Source organism: Xyrauchen texanus, chromosome 17 (assembly GCF_025860055.1).
Source record: "Xyrauchen texanus isolate HMW12.3.18 chromosome 17, RBS_HiC_50CHRs, whole genome shotgun sequence".
NCBI classification, from domain to species: domain Eukaryota; kingdom Metazoa; phylum Chordata; class Actinopteri; order Cypriniformes; family Catostomidae; genus Xyrauchen; species Xyrauchen texanus.
In genome coordinates this window covers 17,717,867-17,742,156 of record NC_068292.1, presented here as the reverse complement: position 1 = coordinate 17,742,156, position 24,290 = coordinate 17,717,867, and the positions used below count along the sequence as shown (strand labels likewise).

Here is a 24,290-nt window from a genome sequence, read left to right as displayed (position 1 = left end):
AATGTGAAGAAATATTTAAGAAAATGTGAGCGGTGCTTGACTTCGTAAAAGTTGCCAATCTGAAACTAGGGTGTTTTGGGTGGTTGCAAGGGTGTTGCTATGCAGTTGCTAGGGTGATCTGGGTGGTTCCTATGTGGTTGCTTACAAGCATAGGTCAAAAGAGCCCACCCTCAAGTATCTATGATATTTAAGTTCTTAGGTATGCCTTGAGTCCCTCCTTCAATGTACTGTAAGTCTATGGAATTGTTTTCACCCATTTTATTGCATTTTAGGTATCTTTCATGTCCAACAGGTTGAAATAATTTACATGCTGAAATTTAAGCCTAATACTTATGTTGAGCAATATTATGTGCAATAGTAAGGCAAACACCACTCACACCTATAATGACAGTAGCAATATCATACTAACATTGTCAAAATTGTTTTTGTAATAGAAATTGCTTATGTGAAAGTACATCTAGAAATCAAGTGCATTACTGTGTGTGCGTGTGTGTGTGTGTGTGTGTGTGTGTGTGTGTGTGTGTGTGTGTGTGTGTGTGTGTGTGTGTGTGTGTGTAGTGTGCGTGAGGAGCACTGTATAGATTTCAGAAAATGACAGCCTGTCATCTCAGAGGGGATAAAAAGACCCCCAGAGGGTCAGGGCGGGCACACAGATGCACACTCACAAACACACACACAGTGCAACCCATACCCTCTCCTCTCACATTACACACATTGCCTTTCTGCTCCAACCTCTTTTCAATTACTCTCCTTTCTTCGTCACCTTTTTCCCTCTCTAATTCTCAGGTATTTCCACTATCATTTTCTCTCTGTTCCTCTCTCTGAGCTAACAGACACCAAACACAACATCTGTGCCATAAAGTCACACCTCAAGTTGAAAAGCATACAGATGTTACTATATCCTGTCACAGAATAATCTTAAATGTCATTGTGGTGCAATGCATTCTAGAACAGTGGTTCTCAATCTTTTTTACTCGAAGACTACTCATTGTCTGAGACAATATTCAAAGGCACCTTGCCCCAGAAACAAGGAGTGTTACAGTGACATATTTTACATTTGTGATTCTAGAACTTTCAGGAACTGTCCATTTTAATGTGGTAGGCCTGATTTTTTTTTCGAGTGATTTTTAATTTAGTTAAATTTATTAATTGAATTTATTAAATAATATGAACTCATTTGTGACTCCCTTGGAAGTTTGCTGTGAAGCTCAATTGAGCTATCTAATTCCTTTGAATGTAAAGACAAGAGCAGCCAGGACAGTCTGCTAAACTTATGTTGTGTTATGGGTTTGAAACAACATAAGAGTGAATACAAAATTACAGAACATGATATTTTTGGTGAAAAATGTTTGAAAAATTTGTTCTGCTGTCATTTCCAACCCCCTTGGAAGTTTGCTGAGGTTACTTACTGGGCCCCGCCCCATGGTTGAGAACCACTTTTCTAGAATACAATCTAAACGAGGTTTCTACTGTAGACTTTACTGTAGAATTAAAGACATTCCGTGCATTTTAGAACACAATCTAGAAGCTAAATCTATCTCAATTCTAGATTTCTAAACAATTATTGGTAACATTCAATGCATTCTAGATCAGAATCTACAGGTAAAATCCAGATGAATTCTGGAATTCTAGAAGATGCCATTGTAGATAGTGGCAATCTGGAGGAGAAGTCTTGATGAATTCTAGAAGACACCAGTTTCTATACATATTGAAGCTTAGAAAAGAAATACATCATATATTCTAGAATATAAAATAGAAGAGAATTCTACACAAATTCAAGAAGATTCTAGATTTTACCTAATGACACATTCAGTGCATTATAGAACACAATCAAGAAGATAAATCTAGATAGATTCTAGAAAACTCTAGTTTCAGTATGGTGATAGTCAATGCTTACTAGAATAGGATCTCGAGGAGAAATCCAGATGAATTCCAGAATTTTCTAGATTACAGTACATATAATACATAATTGTATTCTATAATAAAATCTAGATGAGAAATCGAGACAAATTTAAAAGATGCCAGATTCTAGATATACTTTTATCTAAATAAAAGTATATTAAATTCATTTTACATTAAAGTGATAGTTCAACCTCAAAATGAAAATGATGTCTTATTGTTTTTTACCCTCAATGGAGACGAGGGCTACTGACACCAGATCAAATATCATTGGTTTTCACGTGTCTCATCACTGACGCCAAACCTGGCACAATGCATTTCTTGATGTGTCATATTTAAATGTATACAAGTACAAATGACATTTGAGAGCCATGACTTTCAAATAACTAATTAAATTGAGGTCTTTTTCATCATGTAAAGTTATCTCACGGCTTTATAAGAATTCATATGGACATTTATATGGTCATTTTTTTAGCTTGACAGCCCCACTATCCAATCACTTCTAATGTAAGCACAAGATCAGCCAGGGCAGTCTGCAAAACCTTCTTTGAGTTATGCGGAAGACCGGAAGGGTTTGGAACATCATGAGAGTGAGTAAACAAGGACAGAATTTGTATTTTGGGGTGAACTATTCCTTTAAGTCGTTATTCTGCTCTCCTTCACATACAGTTTCATAGATAGTAACTTGAGAAGGAGAGTTTATAAAGTGTTAAGCTCTCTAAACTCCACTATGAGCATATCCATCCATCTCTACAGACTTCAAAAAGTAGAAGAATAACTTCAAAAGAAGAGGCTTGACTACCACTTGAAAGAGAGAGAGAGAGAGAGAGAGAGAGAGAGAGAGAGAGAGAGAGAGAGAGAGAGAGAGTCAGCCAGGCACAGTCAGTCCACTGACTCATTTCCTTCCCTTCTGACTCCATTCCAGCAATGATGTAATGCTCTTGCACCCCCCCCCCCAAACACACACACACACACACACACCTTTTTCTCTCTTTTTAAGTCTAGACTCTATCTCAAACTCTCTCTCTCTCTCTCTCTCTCTCTGAATACCGTGCTCTCTCTCTCTCTCTTACTCACTCGTTGCACCATGCTAACTCAAGCAGACACTGCAGCAGCGATGGTGCAAAACTTGTATTTTTTTCATTCATTGTGAATGTAACCAAAACAGCCCAGGGCCCGGTTCCAGCCGCTGGTGAGGTCTCCATGGTAATGGGCCTAAACAGCGGGAGAAACAGAGAGCAGCCAAACAGCTTGCAGCTGCCTGGTGCACCAAGTAAACACAGCACAGGACCTGCCCCTGATTTACCACTTTAATCACACTTAAAGAGAGAGAGTTTGCCACAAGCCCAAAGAACTGACGGGACTGTAGTGTAGTAAGAATCCTATGACTCTGATTAAATAAATCAAGCTGAGAAGGGTTGTGGTGGAGTCTTAGTCTCGTTAAAGACTGCTGGGGAGGGGGTGATGAAAAAGCTGCATTCTAAGGACAGCGAGAGGAGGGATATGGGGAAGACTTTGTTGACAGATTGGCAGTGACAGCCTAAAAGGTCTAGGCCAGTGTTATTATACTTAGCGAAAAACAAAAAAATAAATGAAAAAGATTTTATTAACCAAAATAAATATAAAAACATAATATGGAATGTGAAACTAAACTAAAATACTTTATGACTCCAAAACAAACTAAAAATCAAACTAAATTGTAAGGAAAATGACAACACTATGGCTCAGAGGAATTTGACGGCATTTAACATCCTTAAATCAGTTATCAGTTGATACAGTTAATGCAATAACTCTGGCAGTCCTAAAATAGGCAATACTTTATCAAATAAAACTAAATTAAAACTAGAAAACACTGATATACTAAAGTAAAACAAAGAGTAATAGAGTGAAAACTAAAGAAAGTAAAACAAAAATGAGAAGAAATAAAATAATAATAATAATTACATAAAAATTAAACGTTTAAAAGTACAATAACCCTGGTCTAGGCCTGTCAAAACTAACAACAGCGAGAGACCTATCCTGAAATACCTTAGGGCAAGCAAGCATGGCGCAGCTCACCACAAAGCCCCAATTATGCACGGATACATCTCTCATCACTGTTGGGTAAAAGAGAAAGAGAGAGAGGCAGAAAGAGAGAGACAGAGAGACATACTGAGAGAGTGGTTTGGCTCATTGCCAACCAGTTGTTTCTTCCCGTGACTGAAAATATGTTGAGAGTGTTCCAGTGTTATAGGGAGGTTTCAGGCTCCGCCCCCACCTGTCTTCCACAGATTCATCACACTGAGAGCATTACAATTTGAATCCTTCCCATGGCAAATATATAACATCTTTAGTCACAGAAAGGCAAAAGACATGCTATAGCTTTGTGAACAATCCATTGTGACATCACAGACTACTCTGTTTGGAAGACACATCTAGATTCATGTTTGACAACCCGGAGGTTGACTAAGGTTTGTGGTGATAACTGGAGAGAAAACTATTGTTATCACCGAAAAATGTTCTAATTATAATTAGAAAATTGTAATTATAACTATTATTATAATTATAATAATCTTCATTATCAGCGTTTTGCTCTGTTCATATTTCCCAAAGTCTGTTGTACAGAAATGATTTTCATTTTCAAATTATGTCACCAAGCCTTCTTATTTTTTTAACCCTTCCTCTCCAACCACATGTCTCTGTCCAAGACAACCTGAAGAATTCAATCAATTCCTGAAATAGGTATTTCAATCAAAGAAAATGTTTTTTTCTTGTTGAACATCTTATTTTACTGGGAAATATGTAACATTACAAAAGTAGATTATAGTTATAGTCTGACTATACATCACTATAAAATATGCTATGAAAAAAACATGGTATTACCATAGTTTTTGGACACTACCATTATGTTATACCATAGTATACTTAGAACTTTCTAAGAGTACAATGAGTACAGTACAGGAAATGTGTAGTATATGAATATATTAATCAGATCATGAAAAAAAGTGCCTCATGAATTTGCAATGTGGGGGCAAAAAAAGTCCTTGTAGTGATTGTTTTATTTGTAAGCTAACACTTAATATACACCGATCAGCCACAACATTAAAACCACCTGCCTAATATTGTGTAGGTCCCGCTTGTGACGCCAAAACAGCGCCAACCCCTATCTCAGAATGACATTCGGAGTAAATTCTAGAGAGTGTTGCATGTAAAAATCCCAGGATATCAGCAGTTACAGAAATACTCAAACCAGCCCGTCTTTTTACCAACAATCATGCCACAGTCCAGATCACATTTTTTATGCATTCTGATGGTTGATGTGAACATTAACAGAAACTCCTGACCTGTATCTGAATGATATTATGCACTGCACTGCTGCCACACGATTGGCTGATTAGATAATCAAATGGATGATTGTTGGTGCCAGATGGGCTGGTTTGAGTATTTCTGTAACTGCTGATCTCCTGGGAATTTTACATGCAACACTCTCTAGAATTTACTCAGAATGGTGCCAAAAACAAAAAACATCCAGTGAGCGGGCAGTTCTGCAGATGGAAAAGCCTTGTTGATGAGAGAGTTCAACAGAGAATGGCTATGACAACTCAGATAACCGCTCGGTACAATTGTGGTGAGAAAAATATAATCTCAGAATGCTCTTCTGAGATGTGGGTTGGTGCTGTTTTGGTTGCACGAGGGGAACCTACACAATATTAGGCAGGTGGTTTTAATGTTGTGTATCAGTGTATTTGTAGGCCTGTAAAAAAATAAAAAAAATAAATGTGGGCTAGGAGAGGCATCGCCTCCCAATATTTGCTTTTGGCCACCCCAGAAACTTCTGATGTCCCCACTCTGAGTGACAATGAAACCATCAAGTTGCACTCTGGTCCCTGGATTGACAGCGAAACGATCAACATTGCATGATGTTTAAAGTTGTGTTTATGTTAGCATGTTACTTAAAATTAAAAAGTTAGCTAAGATTGATGTGGCCCCCCCCATTTGGATAATCTGGCCAATGCAAGAAAGTAAATGAAGAGTGCTAGTATACTGTATATCAAAGTACCATAGTATTTCCATCTCACACCATCATGAACTTTTGGCACCACCCCAGTACGTTTTTGTAAGGACATACACATATTCCCTTTATTTAAATTCAAAGCTTTAATTTCTATCTTTCAAGTCCACTTGATCACCCCCTTTCTTCTCTTCTATATTTCCTTCTCCAGTAGCCCAGATCCATTTCTTCCCCTTCTTCATCTGTTCTGATTCCATTTCAATCTAAGACCCCAGTCTTCAATCTACCCCTAATCCCTCTCTTCCTCTTTCTCCCGTCTTCCTGAGGTCTGCTCCGGGGGTGTATCTTTCTCTCTGCAGGAGTATGTGTGTGTTGCCATGTGTGTCTGTGTGGCTTATGGGGATGACACAGTGTTGCTGGAATGAGAGGAGCAGGGCCTGGGCGTTCCTCTCCGAACGCACTATTAAACCCTATGCCGTACACAATGAGCTCACTCTAATTCAGCTCAGATGTACATGCTGCCCGCCTGGATTCTCTCTCTTTCCTTTGAAATTCTCTCCCCCTTTTTTAGATATGCACAAGACATTTATGCTCACTGCATATCCAGGAGAACTAACTCTACACTAAAAGATCATCTCAGGGTGCATGGCGACCACACATTTTAGCTTTCTCAATATGATGTAATAAGCCAGAACAACAACCATAGTTTTCCCTCGGAAGGGTCGAAAAGTTTATATTTGAACAATAAGGCTCTGAAAGAGGCAGAGTCAAGTTTTGATCAATGTGATTGAAAGCAGTCTGTAAAAAAATCGATGACGTCTATGTTTTGGCTCATGAGAGGAACTGGAAGGGGTGGGGAGGGTGTGGGAGGGCCCTAATATGCAGCCTCATTCAAAAACAACACTGCATGCTGCCTGGGATAGGGTGAATCATAGTCCCAAAGTGCAAGTATCAAGTTTTGACAAGTTGGAGGCATATAACTGTGCAATGCAATGTAACCACTTCAAGATCTTTTCAAGTCAGTCAGTCAGTATGTTTACATGCACTTTAAAAGTTCAATTTCAGTCTGAATTTAGCCTGACTGAAATTAGACTAGCACTAATCAGACTAACAAAACTAGATACTGAAGAGATAGATAATGAAATTGTAGCTCGGTTTTGTCCAGCATATACAGTACACCCACAGTCGGCCTTGCCGTTTGGTGCATACATGCTACAAAAGACGTACAACATGTATTTAACCTGGCATATTTGTTGTCATTCCTTTAAAACTTCTATTACACATTGTGGCAGGGCGGAGGGCGGGGCCAGGTCGTGATTCTACACACCCGGTCCCTTATCAGGCTCATCAAGCCTCCGAGAGGGATAAAGGCCGACTGCGGAGGATGGTGCGGGGAAGAGAGATCGTTCACGGACATGTCAGTCATGTGTTTGTCTTTTGTTTAAGTTAATCATTAAAAGATTATTTATATTGCCAAGCCGGTTCTCGCCTCCTCCTTTCCATTGATCTGCTTTACACACATAGTGTCATGTACACTTGGAAAGATTAAGACTGTAGCTCGACTATGCAAAATGTGGAACAAGCAAACCATAGACACTCCTCAACTTGATCTGAAAGATCCACATTCCAATAAAAACACCCACAGAAAGCAAATGAAGATTCCTCTTCATTCACCTCTTTTATTGCCCTATGTGTGTGTGTGTGTGTGTGTGTGTGTGTGTGATACCATGAGAAATGTCTTGATAAAATTATCAAAAGGCATTGCAGATGTGAATTTTATATGTGTGAATTTTTTTATGAGCAAACAAATAAAAACAAACACTAAGGAGCTGAAATCAACTAAACCATCTTTATTCAAAACTACTTTTCCATGTTTTACCATCCACCTAAAACAATATGTTTTTTGTGCAAGCATCACATCAGGTTTTCTGGATGACTCTTCCCCTAGAAACCATCATTAAGTACAGAATATAACAAACATTTATTCAATACTTAAGTCTTCACTTTTCTCTCTTTTCTTAACAATATAGTAAGTTTTTTCTTTTTTTTTTGAGCCAACAAAAAGCCTTGTATAAATGTGTGCAATTTGTTAACCACATAGCTAAATGTAGAAAACAGAACAAAGAATGCCAAAAATAAGCAAAGCAGCCTATTTAAAAGGTAAATTTTTCATATAAGTGGAGGCGCATTACTCGGTCTCTGCTGTCACATCTCTAGCTCTCTCACCCAAGAGAGGAAGCATTACCGCGGCGTGTAGTGTTTATGTCGGAGCTGACATTAGCTAACGTTGATGTAATGTAACTTTATATACATTAGCTACATAGCTTTATGTGGCCAGTGTCATCATTGTTTATCACAAGTAAAAATGTAACTTGGGAACAAAAATTTCTCCGATCTCCGACTAAAGGCATTCCAATGCCAGATGCTCGAAAGATGACGTTAAAGGAAACAAAACTGCAATGCTACCCGTGAGCTTAGCAGGTGTTTGTCTCCAGAGATGTCTCCCATCAACCCAATTCATAAACAATCTGCAACGCTAGTATTTCTGCTACAAGTGTACGATTATTAAAAGGGAGTATAATTTACCACGTTTTGAACACCTGCTACTCTGCTAACGTTTGTTAAACAAGCTTTAATATCATGTAATGTAGGATCTTTGACTTGTTTATCAATATTATTTAATAAAAGTGAATTTTTATCACTTATTTTGTACATCGTCCTGGGTGCCGACAGGATTGTGTGACATCACGCACCTGCATCTCAGCCTCCATTCACGGGTTCAGATGTCAAATGCGCTGAAGATTACAGTACCTCAGAATCTACACATCGAATCATGGTGTTTTTAGACTTGTTTAAAACAGGATCATTTGCTTCGTATGTAACAGTTTCTAATATTGTTTTTATGTTTCATGAGAGAAACACGACAAGTAAGCCTCATCTGTTCATAACATCTGTAGCCTAACTCTATGTTGTGCACAAATAAACAGCTTTTAGTCTTTGAGTAAAACAATACACATGTTGTATTCTATTCATTCATCCAGTTCACTGACTGAATGTTTTTACTAAGTGTAAACATTATTTTGTGGGCATTTGAGGAATTGCAATTGACAGCGGACTAGAGTTTGTTAGAACAATAATGTTATGATGGACAAAATATTTAAACTGGATGCATAAAATATTTTGTAATGGAAAATATACTGAATTGGCAACTTTAAAACTCTTCTACCCTCACTATGCCTTCACTAAAATACCAGGAATTATAATTTTATTAATTTATTTTGAGGAATTTGGTAATTTTCACACACAATCTTTCACAGCACACTACTGGGCACAGTCAGGGGGTAGTTTCCAGTGGGGATGGATGACCCCATAGATATACCATCTATAACATGTAGATGGTAACATCCCAATATTCAAGCCAAATCTACATTTGGGACAAAGCAACTGCCAGTGCCAATATAGGCCCAACTGTCATGGAACCTCTGCGAGTTCTCACAATTCTGTGAGTTCTGCTCGACTCACAATTGATTTCAATAGAGTTTGACATTAGCATGCTGCTAAGCTAAGAGCATGATACTCATATAAGCATACATTTACATAGCTCATACAAATATTGAGTAAAATAATACAGATTTTTTGACACCACTTTTCAAAGACTAGGTGTAGTGCATAGGAGAGCGGGGTCGGGCTGGAATGATGCCTACCCGGACCCTAATCAGCCTGATGAGGTGAGCCAGTGGTAAAGGTGACCAGAGATAGCAGTTCAAGAGAGAGAGAGAGAGAGAGAGAACTATGGGTAGCTGCCCTGTATGTGTTTATGTTTGTGTGTTTTTGTTTAAGTTTATCATTAAACTTAATTTATATTGTCAAGCTGGTTCTCGCCTCCTCCTTCCCCTTATAACCCCTTTACACTAGGTTTATTTTCAATCAACATTTCATCTGCCATCTTGCAATTTTTCAGTATGTCCCAATGACTTGTCAAGGATTGTCGTCTCTGTGAACAGACCCATACATAAATCGTATACATGGCCATACAATCTATTCACAAATACAGTATATCAAATTATTTGAAAATATTTGTACAAATTAAAATTCCACTAATATCCAGGTAAATATATGTAACATAAATGAAAACAGCAATTTTTTGTAGTATTTTGAAATAAACATTCCATAAATGTACAAGTCTGTGAACTTTGATATCAGTGAAAACCATATATAAACATACAATCTATTTTATATAAGTGTTTTACACATATTGCATTGTATCCGATTTCTGTATAAGGAGCAAATGTCTCCGCATCGGTCTCTCTTTTTATAGTGAGGTAACTTTGTCTGTATCTCTTACTGATAGAATGGGTTATCATCTCACAGTCACTATGACTTGTGTTGTTGCATTGCAGGGCTCTGCGCAGCTTCCTTTTCAACCACCAAAATACCTTGGAATCTTTCTGTTCATTAGGGGTGTGAAAACATCTCCTCTTATCTTTAGAGGTGTGAAAACACACAAACACTAACACACCTTCTCACACATGCAAACTGAGACACATGCAGCAATAATAGGTGGTTTGTGTTTCAAACTTTCAAATGCCATCAAATGGTGGTCAACATATCCTCATAACATAAAGAACAACTTATAGTATATGGAACTGTTGTAAATTCCAGCATTGCTGGTCACCAGCCTAGTGTGTTGTTTTGTTGATGCTGGTGTCCTGGTGTCCACATCAAGCTTCTGAATTCCTTGGTCAATCAGCTACACTAGAAAGACCATTCTGCACCAGCATTTCTTTGCTGGTGAACAACATGGCTATACTGGTCCACCAGCTAGACCAAACAAGCATAAGCCAGCCAGGGCCAGCATTGTAATTCATGCTAAACTAAAACGTTTTTTTCAACAGGGTAATATGTAGTACTAGTGCGAAATGCATTTAAAAAGCATTATTAATTTTAATTTATGATATTTTTAATTATTAGTGTAGGTCTAAATACATTGTGCATGCTTAAGTGTGCATGTTGTATGAAGATCCATACTAATACCTCTTGATGGTGAGAGATCTAAATGCTTGTCAGTGTTAAAAGTGCACACCAACAACAGAAAACAAGAAACTGTGAGTCTTTAAAAGGAATAATTCACCCAAAAAATTAAAATGATGTGAATATGTTCTCACCTGTTGCTCATAAACCGTTTTACTTACTTTCTTTTACGGAACACAAAAGTAGAAATGTTATTTTGTTTGCCATATATAGGAATGCACCGATATGAACATTTTGGGCTGATACTGATACCAATTTTAACAAAAAACTTTAGGCTGATACCAATATATTGCCACTTCCCTTGTTTTGTCATCAGATGTTTTACTTAGGAATTATGCTTTAAAAATGTACAAAGAGGTACAAAAGCTTTTTTACCATCCAAAACAAATGTTCTAACATGACTCACGGTCACATCTAATTTGTATGTTCTCTTGCATAGTGAGAGGAAGGAAGAATAAATACATCTTTTGAAGTGGGGAAACTCTGATGGAGGGAAGTAAAATTCAGAGGCTCTTCCTTATATCATTACAGAGAATTATGTCAGTTTTGTCAAAAAAAAAAAAGAAATTTGTGAAGTTAAAGGAATATTCGGGGTTAAATACAAGTTAAGCTCAATCACCAGCATTTATAGGATAATCTTGAGTACCACAAAATATTTTTTCGATTTATCTCTCCTTTTCTTGCTCAACCTTATATTTCACTAGCTGTCACAAAGGAAATGTTTCATATTTATCTGGAGCATTGCATTTCCATCTGTTTTGCATCTATTATGATGGCTGTCACAAGAACAATTTAACTAAAACTCAATCACCAGAGCCCAAGAAGAAAATAAATATTGTCACTCCTTTGCTGAACTTGTTGAATGCTCCCATATCCAGCCTTCAGTGTGTACTGTCTCCATTCAGACACTGGTCACATTTAGTACTCGCCCTCACCAGCAGTTTTCTCCAACCGCTGGACTCTCATTACTCAGTCAAAAAGGTTGAACAACAGCTTACAATGTTTTATCTCACACAACTAACTACAGTATGTCTAACATATATAGCACTGGCATTACTCAGGAACAGATTTGAGTAATTCACATGCAGAGAGCTTTCAAATCATTTGGACACCCCTCTTTCCCTTTGAATGATTGTGATAGCCATGACATTCAGATCCCCTGTTCTCTATCATTTAATTTTACTCTTTTGCTTTCAGTACAGAAGGGTTTTTACACTGGTTTTTATCAACTTGACTCTCCGAGGGTCTCCAATCCACTCCTGCCTCTCTGAGGGACCGTGCTGGTGTGGATGACGGAAAAAACCAGAGGAACATTGGGGGAATATCAGGAAAAAGTGGGGGGTTAGAGGGTCCTTGGCTTTCACAGCTGTGGGGCCCCCGCCTGAGCCCGGTTAAGAAGGCAGGCTTGAGGAAAGCCAATCTTAATTGATTCCAAGCCTCCAAAGCTCTTTAGTAAATATTGCGGAGCAATGGAAATTACTAGTTATCCTAATTCAACGGACACTGTAAACCTGTGCCAATCTTCACATCCAAAAGAACCCAGAAAACAGATGGACCTTGGATTAAGCTTACTGCACCCATTGACAAATGCTGTACAGTTAACTACATTTTCAAACAGAAAATGGTACAAAGAAAAATCTGGTTTTCCTGATTTCAATTTCAACCTCTAATTTATAATAAAGGTGCATTCAGTAATTTGGGGCTAATTTTATAACTTTTACAAATTAAGAAATTAACTGTGTTTTTGTGAAGAATGGTCTGAATGGTGTACACGCACATGAGATGAAGACTGTACTCATAATAGTTTTCTATAAAAAGTGTTTTTATTCTACATGGTGCGGGTCAATCCTTCAATGTGTTTCACCATGTTGAAATGACATGGTCCTCTGTGTTTCACTTAACGTCGAAGAAGAGCATCATTGGCTATTGCATGTGTAGATATGCTTGTCTATGCTTAGAGGAGTGTTGTTTGGTGATGCGACGAGCGAAAACACAGCTATAGTGTGGGGGGGGCATATTTCTTCATTCCTTTGGTAGCTTGGCACAGCGATTGTTGTTGATTTTGCGTAAACCATGACTTTTGTTGCTTGGAATCAAAACAAGTTTTTCAAATACAGTATTCATGGACTTGCTAAATTTAATCATCAAAAACAAAACTTTCCTTTACCATGACATTCTGTATCGCTAGATAATTGAGGTTTATTTTATGCTAAGCAATTCTCTAATAAATGTAATAACTGTCTTTAGATATAACATGGAACGTAGACAAAGATAATTGATATGAGGGACAATAATAATCTGTCCTTAACTGTACAAGTCTGTTCTCTTGAATTCTGACATTTGTTTTTAGGCAAAGCAATTATATTTTACTAGTAATAAATAACTTTAGAAATGACCTCAACTTTTTCCAATGTTAAAATAATGTATTTATAAAATACACATACATAATTGTTCTAGAAATCTATTTAAAGTAATGTTCTGGGTTCAGTACAAGTTAAGCTCAATTGACAGCATTTGTGACATAATGTTGATTACCACAAAAATATATTTTGACTTTTCTTTTAAAATGCAAAAATCAAGGTTACAGTGAGGCACTTACAATGAAAGTGAATGTGGCCAATTTTTGGAGGGTTTAAAGACAGAAATGTGAAGCTTGTAATTTTATAAAAGCATTCATTCTTCAGATAAAACTCATGTAATATATGAGATGTGAAGTTGTTTAAATCATCATTTTTAAAGTCAATTTATGGTTTTAGAGTTTGTTAGTTAATGTTAGTTAACAGAAAAGGTTAGTAAATGATTTGATCACACTAAAAACATGTTTACATGCAAGTCCTTTATGTCTTGTTGCTATACTTTTGAAATAGTATTTTAATGTACAAAAATTGGCCCCCATTTCACTACCATTATAAGTGCCTCACTTTAACCCAGATTAAAAAAGGAGGGACGAGCCTAAATACATTTTTATGGTAATCAATATTATGCCACAAATGCTGCTGACTGAGTTCAACTTATATTGAACAAAGAACATTCCTGTTTTTTCCCATTTGGTGATGCTGGACTTGCACACTTCAAACCATGTTTCTCTCCAAAGCAGGAACAAGGAAAAGACAGCTCAAACTCTGATAAAGACTTGAATGGTCTAAAGTGATGGACGTTCCCTGAAAGCAGAGGAGCTGAGTAATCGCCACAGATGAATTTGCCAACAATTAAACAAATAGATGAGTGGATGCTGTACTGAATAACAAAGATGAAGATGGCCTTCATAAAAATAGCCACTAAATAGTGACTCCTCTCATATGTTCTCCAATTGATGGAAGAGCGTCACATAGGTGACGTCAATTCGCAATTGAAAATAGCAATGCTGTGTCAACTCTGATGTAAGTCTAACATTTTCATGCCAAAACTATGATTCACTCCCTTTTTCTAGGAACAGTGCTTTTAATCAGGATATTTTAACACATTAAGATTTCAAAACAGCAGAGTATTACTAAACATTGCACAGCAATATGTAAGTATCTGCAATAGATGGGCTTTGGAGTTAATACATTTAATTAAACTATGACACAGTTCTTCTGTTCAGAGGAGCGGGAAGAGCAGATTAAACGGTTTGTGGACAGAGGCGCTAACTGGACTCAATGGCTTCCTGCGTGAAGTGGCGTATTTGAGGGGATTGAAAGCATTTTTTCCCCCTGCTGATGTGGACATTTCCACACAAACACGCTTCCATAGGTTCAGCCCTGACCTCCACATTCCCCATAACTAAACAATCACTCTTGTACTTGTGGAGTCCTGGGAAGTTTGTCTATTCAGTAGTAGTTTGTCATCAATGAAAGTAATTAACCATTAAGATGTTTTGCATTATTTTTATGACATTAAACCAGGGCTGCACAATTAATCTAATAAATAATAGAGATTCCAGTTGCAGCTGTCACAATTAACTAATCGTGAAAAGTATAAATTACAGTATTCTATCGAGGTTTGCTCCCAATGCGCGAAAAAAAAAAAAAGAATTATTATCTATTTACAATGTGTTTTTTTTTGCAATGGAGCATTAAACTAGGGCTGCAACTATCGATTATTTTGTCAATTAATCAATAAATCTGAGGAAAAAACTAAATGTTATTTCCTGTTTTAGATAATAAGTTTTAAATAATATAGTCACTAATTATGTGTTTCTAATCTATTCTTTCAAAAATACATTTTAATTGTAGTGTATGCTTATCCAGTAAAATCATATTTTTCATAGTATAAATTTACTGGTGAAATGAGATATTACATCTGGCATTATCAGGAAGGACTATCAAATATCAGGACCCTTAGCAGTATTATACATTATATTCAGTATTATATCAAGTTTAATATCGTACAATTATCTGTAAAAGCAGTGCAGATTCTCTCTCAAGCTGAAAAGTTTCATGCCGATGCTAATTGTATTACATGCTCTTACTGTCGTGGTTGTGTGTGATTGTTTATGTTTTTCATGTCTTTTATTTTGAAAGTTCCTGTTCCTGTTTCGTGTCATGTGGTTCCCTGGTCATGTGATTTCATATTTCCCTCCATGTTCATGCGTCTTGCTTTCATTGGTTTATTGTCTTGTTACCTTGTTATCAGTTCTGTCTTGTCATTGGTTATCATTGTCATGTTGCTCCCTTGTCCATGTATTTAAGCCTCATGTTTGCAGTTGTCCATTGTCAGGTATTGTGAATGTAACAGTTCTGTCCATGGGTTTGTATTTTGTTTACGTTTGGAGTTACGGGTTTTGGATTTCACGATTGATAATAAACTGCACTTGGGTTCATCACACATCATCAACTCTTTGCCTATGTTACAGAATACCTGACCGACCAAAATGAACCCAGCAATCCAGCTTCTGCGTCTTCACCAGGGGAATCGATCCCTAGAAAATTATGTGGAGGACTTCAGCGCTCTGGCCTGCCGAGTGGGCTAAAATGAAGTCGCCCTCAAGGACATTTTCCGGGTGGGATTGAATGAGCAAGTCTCTTCCCTGATGAGGTGATGTTCTCTAAAACACGTTAAAAACTGTCACGCTTTGACCTCTGAGACGTCAGTGTGACATCCATGAAAGCTCCACATACATTGAAACTGAAATTGCGGTATGATGTTACACAAGTTTAATCAAAAGGATTGCGCTCCCTTTCTCCATTGCGAGCAGTTTGATTGCATGGGTGCTTGCTTGGTGAAGTTTAACAGCACTTTGTTTGTGGTAAAGACAAACAGTTTTGCAAAATGGAAATATTCGGTTGATTTTGAATTTATATGTATAAATGATAAAACATAGGAAAAATAATTTTAAATGTAAGTTATTCGCTTGAGAGAAACAACTCTCAAGCGAATCAAACAGCACAAGTGCTCTGTCAATGCATTTGGCACAGCAGCCGGTCCATATTAAACATATAAAGTGCTCATGAGCTGGACAACTTGGGTCGTGTTTTTTTCCCGCTACACTTTGTCTCCGTTGTTTTTCAAATGAGGTTCACCATGCAAACACATCTTTCACTATTGTAAAGTGTTGTCACTGACGGAGCTTCTCCACGCTTGCTGCCTATATCCAACTAATTGATCATTAAATTCGTTGTTGATGATAAAATCGATTATAATCAAAGAAAATCAATCTCGATTTCTATGTCTATATACACTCACTGGCCACTTTATGTACATATGTAAATCTACTTATTCATGAGATTATCTAATCAGCCAATTGTGTGTCAGCAGTGTAATGTATAAAATCATACAGATATTGGATCAGGAGCTTCAGTTAATGTTCACATCAATCATCTGAAATACTCAAACCAGCCCGTCTGGCACCAACAATCATGCCAAGGTCTAAATTACTGAGATCACATTGTTTCCCATTCTGAAGATTGATGCGAACATTAACTAAAGCTCCAGACCCATATCTGCATGATTTCATGCATTGCACTGCTGCCACACAATTGGCAGATAATTGTGTGCGTGTGTGCGCGTGCGTGCGCGCGTCATTTGTATACCTTTTTTTTTTTTTTTACAAGCTACAAAAAGGGCCAATGTGAAAATGGCTGTTTTAGACATTGTCTTGATTTTGTATGTATAAATCAGATACAGTTCTCAGCTTGTTTAGGATGTGTAGCCTTCATAAAGCACATGGCATGCAGATACCTCAGACAAAATTAGAATTTACAATATCAACAATTATATTTTTTTATTTCTGCCATAATCATGCAGACCTACATTAAACACATGCCTATTTCTGACCACATTACGTGTGTAAATGTGTGAAAGTAAAAAAAATTCATAAATGAAATGCAGTACAACAAATACAGTATAAATACATCACAATATAAATTATATTTTGTTATTTTTTTCACATTAAAGTAATGAGAATTGAGGGGAAAATGTGTTTAACTGTCATGAAAATAATTACAGAATGAAATAAATCTTAAAGGTCCTAAAAAGGCTTAATTGTTTTTATGATGTAATATAATAATATAATTATAATGTCTTGTTTCTTTCTTTTTATTTTGTGGTTAAATGTGTCCCAGATGTTCTGGACAGGTTTTGTGTGAACACTAAATACTGAAATTGACAGTTTCGATTAAAATCAAGGCCTTCTAAGCTTCACGAATGTCCATAAAGAGTGCTTTATATTGAGACTATTGTTTCATTACAGATATAGCACATGCATACCCCCCCATCCATGCTCACTCAGAAACAGTATGGCTATTGCATGTGCACTGTATGAATATTCACCACACATTTGTACTGTTGCAGCCTTCAGAAACACAGTAGAGCATTCATAGCAGCATTCAGCATTTCTGGTGCTATTTGAGTTGACCCTGATCCTACTGTGTGCATAAGGCGTTATTGCAAAACATTGTGCATATTGTCCGCAAACCAAATGACATTAGGGGAAATGTTCAGCTAGCTTGGTTGTGAAATTGTTTACATGCTAGCATATTTTCATAATGGATTTTCGGATTATTCTTTTAATAATATTAATGATCTTTGAGCATCTACTGAAGAAGAGAAAACCTAGGGATTCAGACCAGAGTGTGAGGAAATTAAAACTCTCTCTCTCTCTCTCTCTCTCTCTCGCTATCTAAACCTCTCTCTCTTTGATTGAAATTCCATCCCTTTCGCAGAACAAATGCACTGTCAGTCTGTCAATCATGTTGATTGACAGGCCTTCCATCCAATATTCACAAGTTGTCCAATCTGGGCACCAACCACCTGTCCTGTCTCACCCCTGGCATAGACATATGCAGTATATCCTCACCCGACTCAAAGACATAAGCTATAACACAGTCCCTTAGTAAAGAGTGTGTTATTGATTATTCAGAGAAGATAAGCAAAGAGGGTAGGGTCTAGGCTTACTGCCTAAAAGATAAAAATTAGTGGCAAAAGTACACATGGTGGTGACATGACATTTTCATTATGAAACATTGTCTTAGACAATCTGACAATATACATAATTGGGGTTGAGCGTTATTTTCCAATACCGTTTATATCACAGTCCACTGTAAGATGTCATACTCATACAAGCTTTTGGTTATGCCACCCACCTCAAAACACAATACATTTGTGATTTTGGAGCCAGTAAACGATGTGGCAGCAGCTCAGCAGAACTGACACTTTAATCTACACCCTAAAGCACAACCAGCACACTGAAAATTATACTGTTATCTCTCTGCAGCCGATCATGTGTTTGATAGTGTATGTGTTTAGGAGGTGATTATCCTACAGACAGGGTGTTTTCTGATACAAAAAAAAGACATTGAGAGAAAGCCAGAAAGAGAGAGGAACAGACAGCTGAATAAGACTGATGGAGAAAGGGAGAAAAAGAGAAATTTAGAGAGAGACGGGTCAGCAGTGGGATGTGTTTGCGCAAGAGGGGCGTCATCCCAATAAGCTGATATCCCCACCAGAGCTGCACCACTGATGTGATCACTGTGAGACACACCCAAGCTGGCTCCACGACAGAGGAACTTTAAAGAGTCACTGCAGGGACAACTGGAAAGCATCGTGAACACACACACACACACACACACACACACACACACACACACACACACACACACACACACACACACACACACACACACACACACACACAGCAGTGCAGAGAACTTCCCAAGCTTGTTACAGTCTTTCAAGGAATGCCAGAAGCCCTAACTACAAAGAAACTATTAATTGCAAGTTTTTTTTTTATATGACAAAAACACCCGACGTAACATTAAAGGAATATTCTAGGTTCAATACAAGTTAAGTTCAATCAACAGCATTTGTGGATTAATACAAAAATCTATTTGAGTCGTCCCTCATTTTCTACAACAAAAGCAAAAATTGAGGTTACAGTGAGGCACTTATAATGGAAGTGAGTTTGGCCAATTTTTGGAGTGCTTAAAGACAGAAATGTGAAACTTGTAATTTTATAAAAACTCTTATATAAAATTTTCTGTAAAGTTGTTTTAATCATTTTTACAGTCATTTTAGGGTTTGTTGACATTACATCATCTAGGCAACGAAGTTGTAAAATTGGCTATGACTTGACACAGAAAAGGTTAGTAAGTGATTTTATCACACTAAAATCATGTTAACATGCATTTATGTCTAGTGGCAGAGTTTGGTAGTAACGCTCTACGTTTACTTGAGTAACTTTTTGGAGAGTAAGTTTAATGGAGGGTACTTTTTACTCAAGTGAAATTTTTATTTTAAAAAATGTTTGTCGTGACAATGTGGGTTTTATTGCGATGAATGATGTAAAAGATGTGTTTTTAGCAGAAATTATTTTAGGTATGATAAATGATAATATGCATGAGGCGGCGGCACTGGAATAAATTATATTATAATTTTCATTTTTAAACTATCACTTTGACAGAGGGTTTAAAGGATCATATAGGCACGCGATTCATACACGCAAGGTGTTAATAATAATAATTTGATCGTAAGTAAATAGTTACTCGCTACTTGAGTATTCTTTTAATTCAAAACGCTTTACTCTTACTCAAGTAATTCTTTATTTAAGCAAGAGTTTTTGGCTACTCTACCTTGAACCTGGAATATTACTTTAAGGTGAAAAATTGTCAACAAACATTTTGCTTTTCAGAAACTAATTATTCACTGCTCACTCAAAACTGAAAGCTCCATCGTTATTTATTCCATGTTGTTCCAAACCAGTATGCTGTAATTTTTCCCCCTGTGGAACACATAAGTAGACATTTTGTAAGAATCAAAATTACCATTTATAGTGAGTAATGAGCATGTCTGTCAAACTCCAAAAAGAACATATCAGCATCTATGGAATGATATTCCGGACATTATTCAAAAGGAATTGCAAATTGTATTTGCAATTGCGTTTTCAATTTGTGGACGCATAAAATGTGACATAATCCAAACGCAATTGCAAATCGCGCATTACGGTTTGCATTTTCGTTTAGCTGAACGCACAGTGACTGCCAGATTTCAAATGGAAAAGCAAAGTCCGTTTGCAACTGTGTTTCCCATATCTTACGAGTTTTGGCCCTGTCATATTTAAATAGCAATTTCAATTACCATGTCTGCTTTTTCACTTTCTCAGCGTCGCGTATGTAGCCAGCCAAAACTCAAATGGAATACTAATTCCCTTAGTATTTCCATTTCCAATGCCTTACACAGAAACCTGTCAATCAGGGTCAAGGGTGGGATTATGCTATGGGGCGTGTTTGTCTTGGGAAGTGACATCACTCACAGTCTATCAGGATCAATAATTAGCACTGCACTTTATTCATCTATAATCTCACACTGGACTGTCAACATATTCTCCTCAATATACTACTTCATATATATATATATATATATATATATATATATATATATATATATATATATATTTCATATACTCCTACTTATTGTATTGTATATTGTGTGTATTGTTTACTGTACATTGTATATAATTATTGTGTTGTGCAAGTATGTGTACATTTGATTTGTAAATTGTTTTGTGTAAATATGTTGTTTACTGTAATTGGTATATGTCTCGTCACTGTCATGACTGCTATGTTGTTCGGAACTGCACACAAGAATTTCACCTACTGTTGCACTTGTGTACATGGTAGTGTGACAATAAAGTGATTTGATTTGATTTGATTTGATTTGATAAACCGGCGACTGTTCAGGGCATCACCTCTTGACCGTTGACTATGAGTGACGTCACTTCCCAAGACAAACACGCCCCATAGCATAATCCCACCCTTGACCCTGATTGACAGGTTTCTGTGTAAGGCATCGGAAATGGAAATACTAAGGGAATTAGTATTCCATTTGAGTATTAGAAAATCAGTTATTTTGAATTCTTATAATAAAGGTGGCTTAAATTTCATTGATTTTGATTCTCTTAACAATACCTTAAAAATTAATTGGCTTAAACGTTTCCTTCACAATCAATCTTCTATTTGGAGTATAATCCCAAGATATATTTTTTCTCAATTAGGAGGTATACATTTTCTTTTAATGTGCAATTATTCAATTAGTAAACTTCCTGTCAAACTTTCCAATTATCATCAGCAGATGCTTATGGCTTGGAAACTTATTTACAAGCATAATTTCTCGCCACACAATTTTTTAATTTGGAACAACTGTAATATTCTTCATAAGAGGAAATCTTTATTTCTTGAAAACTGGTTCAATAATGGGGTGATATTAGTAAACCAGCTATTTGATAGTGAAGGTAATTTATTTAATTATTCGATTTTGTTTCAGGATACCAATTCCCAGTATCTAGTAAAGAATTTAATATAGTTTTCAAGGCCACCTCTTTGGAAATCTGTATGCTGTTTAGAAACAATAATAGTGCTACAGTGACTTCTGTTTCTCCCCCTAGCCCTGAATCTACTGTGGTTAGTTCTATTTGTTTTTCAATACATAAATCCAATTATAAAATTAGGGCATTATTTTTGGACCCTGTTACTTCAATTCCTTCCTCCATTTCTTATTGGAATAACCTTTTTGATGATATTAAATGGTCATATGTTTGGTCACTTCCTCAGAAATTCTTTCTAACTAATAAAGTTAAAGAAATATCCTATAAAATTATTCATAGATTTTATCCAGTTAAATACTTTTTAAAGCAATTTAGAAATGATATTGATACTTCCTGCTCTTTTTGTGAAGCCTCCTCTGAAAATGTTGATCATTTGTTTTGGGAATGTCTTTTTACTCGGTCTTTCTGGAACAATATTGATGCTCTGATTGTCCAAAAGGTTTTATGTAACTTTTCTTTATCATATAAAATCTTTTTGGATTTTAGGTTAAAGACAAGAATCTAATTAATGCATGTTTTTGTATAAACCTTCTTTTATATATTGGAAAGTTTCATATCCATAAATGTAAATATATGAAAAGTAAACCCCACTTTAGCTTTTTCAAAGAAGAATTGAAGATGTATTTAAATACAATTTCAACTTCTGTTAACAAGAAAGCAATGAAAACATCCAGAATTAGTGCCATGTTTAATATTCTCTCTTAATGTTTTTTTCTTTTGTGCCCTCTTCTTCTTTTTTTTTCTTTCTTCTCTTACTCTTTTCTTTTTAGACTATTGTTGAATATATTTAAATTTCTTTCACATTTCCTCTCTTAATGTATTCTGAACCATAATTTCTCTTTTGTTTTGAAAGATTGTTTATATTTCTTGTATGTATCGTCTTGTTCTGTTTGTTAATATTGCAATAAAAAAAAATAAAAAATTAGTATTCCATTTGAGTTTTGGCTGGCTACATACGCGACGCTGAGAAAGTGAAAAAGCAGACGTGGTAATTGAAATTGCTATTTAAATATGACAGGGCCAAAACTCGTAAGATATGGGAAACACAGTTGCAAATGGACTTTGCTTTTCCATTTGAAATCTGGCAGTCACTGTGCGTTCGCTTAAACGAAAATGCAAACGGTAATGCGCGATTTGCAATTGCGTTTGGATTATGTCACATTTTATGCGTCCACAAATTGAAAACGCAATTGCAAATACAATTTGCAATTCCTTTTGAATAATGTCCGGAATATCATTCCATAAGCATCACTTAAGCAACATAAAAGTAACCCATAAGACTCATGCACTATATTCCAAGTCTTCTGAAGTTGTCCAATAGCTTTGTGTAAGGAAGATTAAAATGTAGCGGGTGAGTAAAGGATGAGTAAATACTGACATAATTTTCATTTTTGTATGAACTTTTCTTCTAACTTCAATGAATGCCACTGATAAGCATTTCTATTATGTAGTAAGCAATGTGTTTGTATGTAAAAGTTTGAATGTTAATACTTAACTATACTTTGGAGACAAGTATGTCCACAGAAGTTAGCTAAATCTGAAACAAATTTTCCTTTGGGGATATTTGTGATGTCCTATTTTGTTAAAGCGATACATACATTATGTAAATTATGTTTTTGAAAATTCTAGAAAAGCTAAATATTTTCTATTAAGGTTAGAGTGTGGATTAAGCTCAATCGACAGCATTTCTGGCACAGTATTGATTACCACAAAAATTAATTTTGACTTGCCCCTCATTTTCTTAAGAAAAGCAAATACTCTGCGTTACAGATATATTGTGATTATAGCGATTATAATCAGCTGACTGTATATAAAAACTATAGTGTGTGTGTGTTCATGTGTGCGTGTGTGAATGTGAAACTTTGAATGTGAATCTCTGAAAGTGTGAAAGCAAAACCTCAAAAAGGTGCAGCTTCACACTGACTTCAGGTTTTCTCTCTGGGAAAACCTTTGACATATGATGCTTTACAAAATAAGGCATTTACCTGCCCACTTAAAACAAGCAAAATGACAAATAAAAAAAAATAAAAAAAATCACAAAATGTGATTGTGTATTGAAACAGTCTACACCACTTGCTAAACTTCACTCACTGAGAAAGGAAAAATGAAGTATTAGACAAGGAGTTAATATTTTTGTTTCTTAAGGTGTTCAGGTAACATAGCTTTGGTTGTGGCTTGAATTATTTCATACCCCATCACATACACACAACTAACAAGAATGAAACATTCCAAGCCTTTTATAGCAAGCAGAGAATTCAGTTTTGTCCACAGCTGTCCACATGACAAGGGACCCTCAGAACAAAAACTAACTTGCACTCATGCAAAGTCTCTCTACATCTTTTGAAGAACGTAATCACTATTTCTCCACCTTGGGCAATCCGACTGCTGAATTCTGATAGGAGCAATGCAAACAACCGCGTGGACCTTGGACAAATATCAAACTATGACAAGCCTCTGCCTGCTACCCTGTACCTCAAACTAACTCTGGGACACTGACTAGCACAGTGTCAGAGACTATAATGGGATCAATGACATATGGCACAATGCAACAGCTTTGCCGTGATGAGAACG

The 24,290-nt window shown here is 36.4% G+C and overlaps 1 protein-coding gene across 1 annotated transcript in view; it reads right to left on the bottom strand.

The window, feature by feature from the left end:
- LOC127657590 (cyclic AMP-responsive element-binding protein 5-like) overlaps positions 1 to 24,290 on the bottom strand; it is a 93,934-nt gene that overhangs the window by 51,937 nt on the left and 17,707 nt on the right. The gene's annotated exons all lie outside the window — the stretch shown is intronic.